At 35.5% G+C, this 5707-nt stretch overlaps 1 protein-coding gene across 1 annotated transcript in view; it reads right to left on the bottom strand.

Moving 5' to 3' along the window:
• LOC107732331 (Krueppel-like factor 5) overlaps positions 1-5707 on the bottom strand; it is a 16254-nt gene that overhangs the window by 882 nt on the left and 9665 nt on the right. The gene's annotated exons all lie outside the window — the stretch shown is intronic.

Raw genomic sequence — 5707 nt, 5'->3', positions numbered from 1 at the left:
TGTCTTTACTGTCACTTTTGATCAATATAATGCATCCTTGCTCAATAAAACTTTTCTTTCTTTCTTTCTTTCTTTCTTTCTTTCAACTGTAACCCATAGCTCATGGAAGTGTATCATGGTTTTCGTAACAATATTAAGCAGCAAAAGCAATTTGCAACATTGATAACATTTCTTGAGCAGCAAATCAGCATATTAGAATGATTGGATCATGTGACACTGAAGACTGGCGTAATGATGCTGAAAATTCAGCTTTGCCATGACAGGAATAAATTACATTTTACAATATATTCAAATAGAAAAGAATTACTCGGGCAAAACGCCAGTCACATCCTTCCCAACTGCACTGGTATGGCTTCTCACCTAGAAAAATCACAACAAAAAGACTGTGCTGATTTACCTTAAAAACAGCTTTATGTATCAGTTTTCTGTTGCAACGTAATTTATTCCTGTGATGCAAAGCTGAATTTTCAGCAGCCATTACTCCAGTCTTCAGTGTCACATGATCCTTCAGAAATCATTCTGATATATTGATTTGGTGCTCAATTACGAGCAGTGGTTATTATTATGTTGAAAATGTTTTTGCTGCTTATATTTTTGTGGAAACCTTGTTTTTATCAGGATTCTTTGATGAATAGAAAGTTCATTGAAAGTAATTTTTTCTCATATTTACTGTCTTTACTGTCACTTTTGATCAATATAATGCATCCTTGCTCAATAAAACTTTTCTTTCTTTCTTTCTTTCTTTCTTTCAACTGTAACCCATAGCTCATGGAAGTGTATCATGGTTTGTAATTTATTCCTGTGATGCAAAGCTGAATTTTCAGCAGCCATTACTCCAGTCTTCAGTGTCACATGATCCTTCAGAAATCATTCTGATATATTGATTTGGTGCTCAATTACGAGCAGTGGTTATTATGATGTTGAAAATGTTTTTGCTGCTTAATATTTTTGTGGAAACCTTGTTTTTATCAGGATTCTTTGATGAATAGAAAGTTAATTGAAAGTAATTTTTTTCTCATATTTACTGTCTTTACTGTCACTTTTGATCAATATAATGCATCCTTGCTCAATAAAACTTTTCTTTCTTTCTTTCTTTCTTTCTTTCAACTATAACCCATAGCTCATGGAAGTGTATCATGGTTTTCGTAACAATATTAAGCAGCAAAAGCAATTTGCAACATTGATAACATTTCCTGAGCAGCAAATCAGCATATTAGAATGATTGGATCATGTGACACTGAAGACTGGAGTAATGATGCTGAAAATTCAGCTTTGCCATGACAGGAATAAATTACATTTTACAATATATTCAAATAGAAAAGAATTACTTTAAAAGCAACTACTTTAAAGGTAAACAATTTAAAATTCAGAATTATTCCATACTTTAATTTGGCAAACAGAAAATGTCCCCAAAACATTTATTTTAATGAAGTAGGCTCATTCAAAGTACAGGCTCATTCAAAGTCCAGCTTGAACATGTTACAATGTGTATCGTGACATTTTTAAATGGCAGTTATAGAGGAATTAGACGTGTATGTGCTTGTGGTTTTGAGAGTAATACAACTCCCATGTGTAAACACGGAAGTCATTTCCATGGTGCTTAACACACGCTGATAAGATCTGACATTGTGAGGTTTGCCACAGCACTGAATCCTGAAAAGCCACGTTCATTCAACACATGTGACCCTAAACTACCACTGTATCTGTATGTTTGTGTGTATCTGTATATCTTTTATGCGGATGCTGAAAATTCAGCTTTGCCATGACAGGAATAAATTACATTTTACAATATATTCAAATAGAAAAGAATTACTTTAAAAGCAACTACTTTAAAGGTAAACAATTTAAAATTCAGAATTATTCCATACTTTAATTTGGCAAACAGAAAATGTCCCCAAAACATTTATTTTAATGAAGTAGGGCTCATTCAAAGTACAGGCTCATTCAAAGTCCAGCTTGAACATGTTACAATGTGTATCGTGACATTTTTAAATGGCAGTTATAGAGGAATTAGACGTGTATGTGCTTGTGGTTTAGAGAGTAATACAACTCCCATGTGTAAACACGGAAGTCATTTCCATGGTGCTTAACACACGCTGATAAGATCTGACATTGTGAGGTTTGCCACAGCACTGAATCCTGAAAAGCCACGTTCATTCAACACATGTGACCCTAAACTACCACTGTATCTGTATGTTTGTGTGTATCTGTATATCTTTTATGCGTTCCATTAGCAAATGTCAAACTAAAAGCCTTTCTTTTGGTAACATTTCATGACAACTAAAGTTTGACTGACAGATGTAAGCAGGGGCTTTTGTTCGGTCGATTTTCATGTACAATAGGTAAGGTTTGTGTTCAATGCTTGAAATAAATCTTTATTTAGTACAGGTATGTTGTTGTGCATGTCCTGAATTATTATGAGAAGGGCCTTTTTTTTTACCATCCATAAATATTTCATACCGCCCATGAGTTTCTTAAAAAAATCCATATACAGTAATACACAACATAATTTATATATTTGTAAATCGAATTTATTCCTGTGATGCAAAGCTACATTTTTAGCAGCCATTACTAGTTGTCAGCATCACAAAATTCATCATAAATCATTCTGATTAGGTGTTCAAGAAATATTTCTTATTATTATCAATGTTAAGATGTCATGCTGCCTAATATTTTAGCCAAATTTTTTTTTTCAAGATTCTTTAATAAATTAAAAAAACTCAAAAGAACAGGATTTATGTCTTCACTGTCACTTTTAATCAATTTAAAGGGATACTCCACCCCAAAATGAAAATTTTGTCATTAATCACTTACCCCCATGTCGTTCCAAACCCGTAAAAGCTTCGTTCGTCTTCGGAACACAATTTAAGATATTTTGGATGAAAACCGTGAGGCTTGTGACTGTCCCATTGACTGCCAAGTAAATTACACTGTCAAGGTCCAGAAAAGTATGAAAGACATCGTCAGAATAGTCCATCTGCCATCAGTGGTTCAACCGTAACGTTATGAAGCGACGAGAATACTTTTTGTACGTGAAGAAAACAAAAATAATGACTTTATTCAACAATTCGTCTCCTCTGTGTCTCACTGCATCACTGTAGCACCATTTTGGAGAATATCCGCTGAACGCGAAAAAAAGTATTCTCGTCCCTTCGTAACGTTACGGTTGAACCACTGATGGCAGATGGACTATTTTGACGATGTCTTTCATACTTTTCTGGACCTTGACAGTGTAATTTACTTGGCAGTCAATGGGACAGTCACAAGCCTCCTGGTTTTCATCCAAAATATCTTAAATTGTGTTCTGAAGACGAACGAAGCTTTTACGGGTTTGGAACGTCATGGGGGTAAGTGATTAATGACAAAATTTTCATTTTGGGGTGGAGTATCGCTTTAATGCATCCTGCAAAAAAAAATTAATTCCTTAACAAAACAAAAAAAAAAGTTAACAAAATTTAGAAAGTTACCAACCAATGACTCGACAATTTACTTGACAAAGACATTTTTAACTTTCATTTGTCACTTAGGACTCTGATTATACTCCAATAAACACTAGTTTTCTATAAGAGGTGTTTAACCACATAACATCAAACAATAATTGTTGTTTTGAAACACAATGTTTCCGTTCAACCTACTAATTTCACCACAGTGAAACTACACAGCTCTCAGAAATAACTGAAGAGAGCACAAATTTTGCTCTTTGACTTGCTCTCAGACGCTTTTAGCTTAGCGCTCATCCCTCCCCTTTTTCTATACGTGAAACCAGAATTCAAAAGGAGATGAACAAATGTCCTCTTAATCTGGCAAAGGCTTCCAATAGCTCAGGGTCTTGAACAAGTTAATGCGCCCCTTCAAACACTTCAGACAACAGAGATATTATTTGGTTAGCTGGAGGTTGGGCAACGGTGAATCTGTTATCGCTAAAGTATTTTACTGCTCACACAATCATTATAAAGACACAAATGTGGAAGTTGAATATTGCTAATCATCTATTTCACCATCATAAGAATATTAAGAACAACAATCAGTATTAGCCTGTATTCACTTCAAACCACAAGGAATACTAATCAATAATGACAATCGCTAATAATCACCACAAACTTGCGTGGATACCCATAAAATGTCAATTGTAAGGTTTTTATCAATGACTTCTGTTTGAGGAAGGTGGGCAACAAGTTCCATTACTAAGATAATACAGGGCTTTCACAAACGCACCAAGTGCCCTCGAAGCAATTAGTCGAAAAATTATCACAAGTATTGTGAAAGCTGTTTAGGTAGTGATTTAGGTAGTGAACGCAGGGTTAGGCTTCTAGAATGTATTCTGTAACATTCCTGTAAAGTAGTGTTAATTTCGTTAACGAAGACTATTACGAAAAATGTTCGTTGACAAGCTTTTTTCCCATGACTAAGACGAGACGAGACGATAATAAGGTCAATAAACGATAACTAAGACTATATCAACATGCAATTTCGTTGATGAAATAAGACGTGGCTAAAATGTATTCAAAAAGATTTTTATTTTCGTCAAAAAAAGGAGACAAAATCTTATTGCGGACTGCTCTACATGCTAGTGATGTTTGGTTCTTGAACGAATCGTTCTTTTGAGCCCGTTCTCAGGAAGTAACCGGTCGAGCCGGTTCACAAATCGAACTGAATCGAACTTTAGTTCCGGGTTGAGGACGCAGGACGCACAGCCGAAGTAGCATGTCCAACTCAAAAAGAACCGATTGAGCCGGTTCAACCAACTGTCGAAGTTTGCCGAGGATTACAGAAGACTCAACAAGAACCGAATGAGCCGTGGCGAAGAGTTGCTTAAGCGAAATCAAGGAGTTTATAAGACTGGTTTATTCATTCTTTATACTGTAGACATGTAGAACATATCCGCGTTTGTGCATCAATGTCTGTAATGTGTGCTGTAGGTGTGAAACTTTTAGGAATCTTATCCGAGTTGTAGGCTAGTCAATATTGGTCAGTCAGTCGTATCTGAGGATCCGCGAATGAAACTGTGACCACAAATACCATTAGCTTAAGTGAATTTTATGGTAATAATCAGCAATATGCTTTCACACAAATAACTTTATTTTTTGAATGTTTCAATATGTGTTGACACAAATAACTTATTTGAATATTTCATTGATACAACATTGCACCGAGTTGTTAGAAAAGAAATGCTTGATGAATGTTCGCGGAAATTAATCGGACTTTGCATCACTACTACGTTCCTCTACTACGCGTGCTCTCATGAGTGCGGTTGCTAGATACCAAGAGTTTAAAATCCCCGAAACAGAGCATTTTCTGCCCGGTGTTTTACTTATTTTCAGCAATCTGGCAACCATGTGCACGCGCTCGCTCCTCACCGCGGAAGCACCGCCGCTGATGATCTGAAAACTATGAAAGCCCGTTTCCGCCACTGAATTAAAAATAAAAGAGGTAATTGCGACTTTTTATCCCACAATTCTGACTTTTTTTGTGATACAAACTCGCAATTCTGACTTTTTTTCTCAGAATTGCGTGACACAAACTCGCAATTCTGACTTTTTTTCTCAGAATTGCGTAATATAGTCATAATTGTGAGATATAAACTCGCAATTCTGAGAAATAAAGTCAGAATTGCGTGATATAAACTCGCAATTGCGAGACATAAAGTCGCAATTCTGAGAAATAAAGTCAGAACTGCGTGATATAAACTCACAATTCTGACTTTGTT

Source organism: Sinocyclocheilus rhinocerous, unplaced genomic scaffold, assembly GCF_001515625.1.
Source record: "Sinocyclocheilus rhinocerous isolate Xijiao unplaced genomic scaffold, SAMN03320098_v1.1 scaffold249, whole genome shotgun sequence".
In the NCBI taxonomy this organism is placed as follows: domain Eukaryota; kingdom Metazoa; phylum Chordata; class Actinopteri; order Cypriniformes; family Cyprinidae; genus Sinocyclocheilus; species Sinocyclocheilus rhinocerous.
The sequence above is the reverse complement of the archived record's forward strand: the minus strand, read 5'-3'. Positions and strand labels throughout refer to the sequence as shown.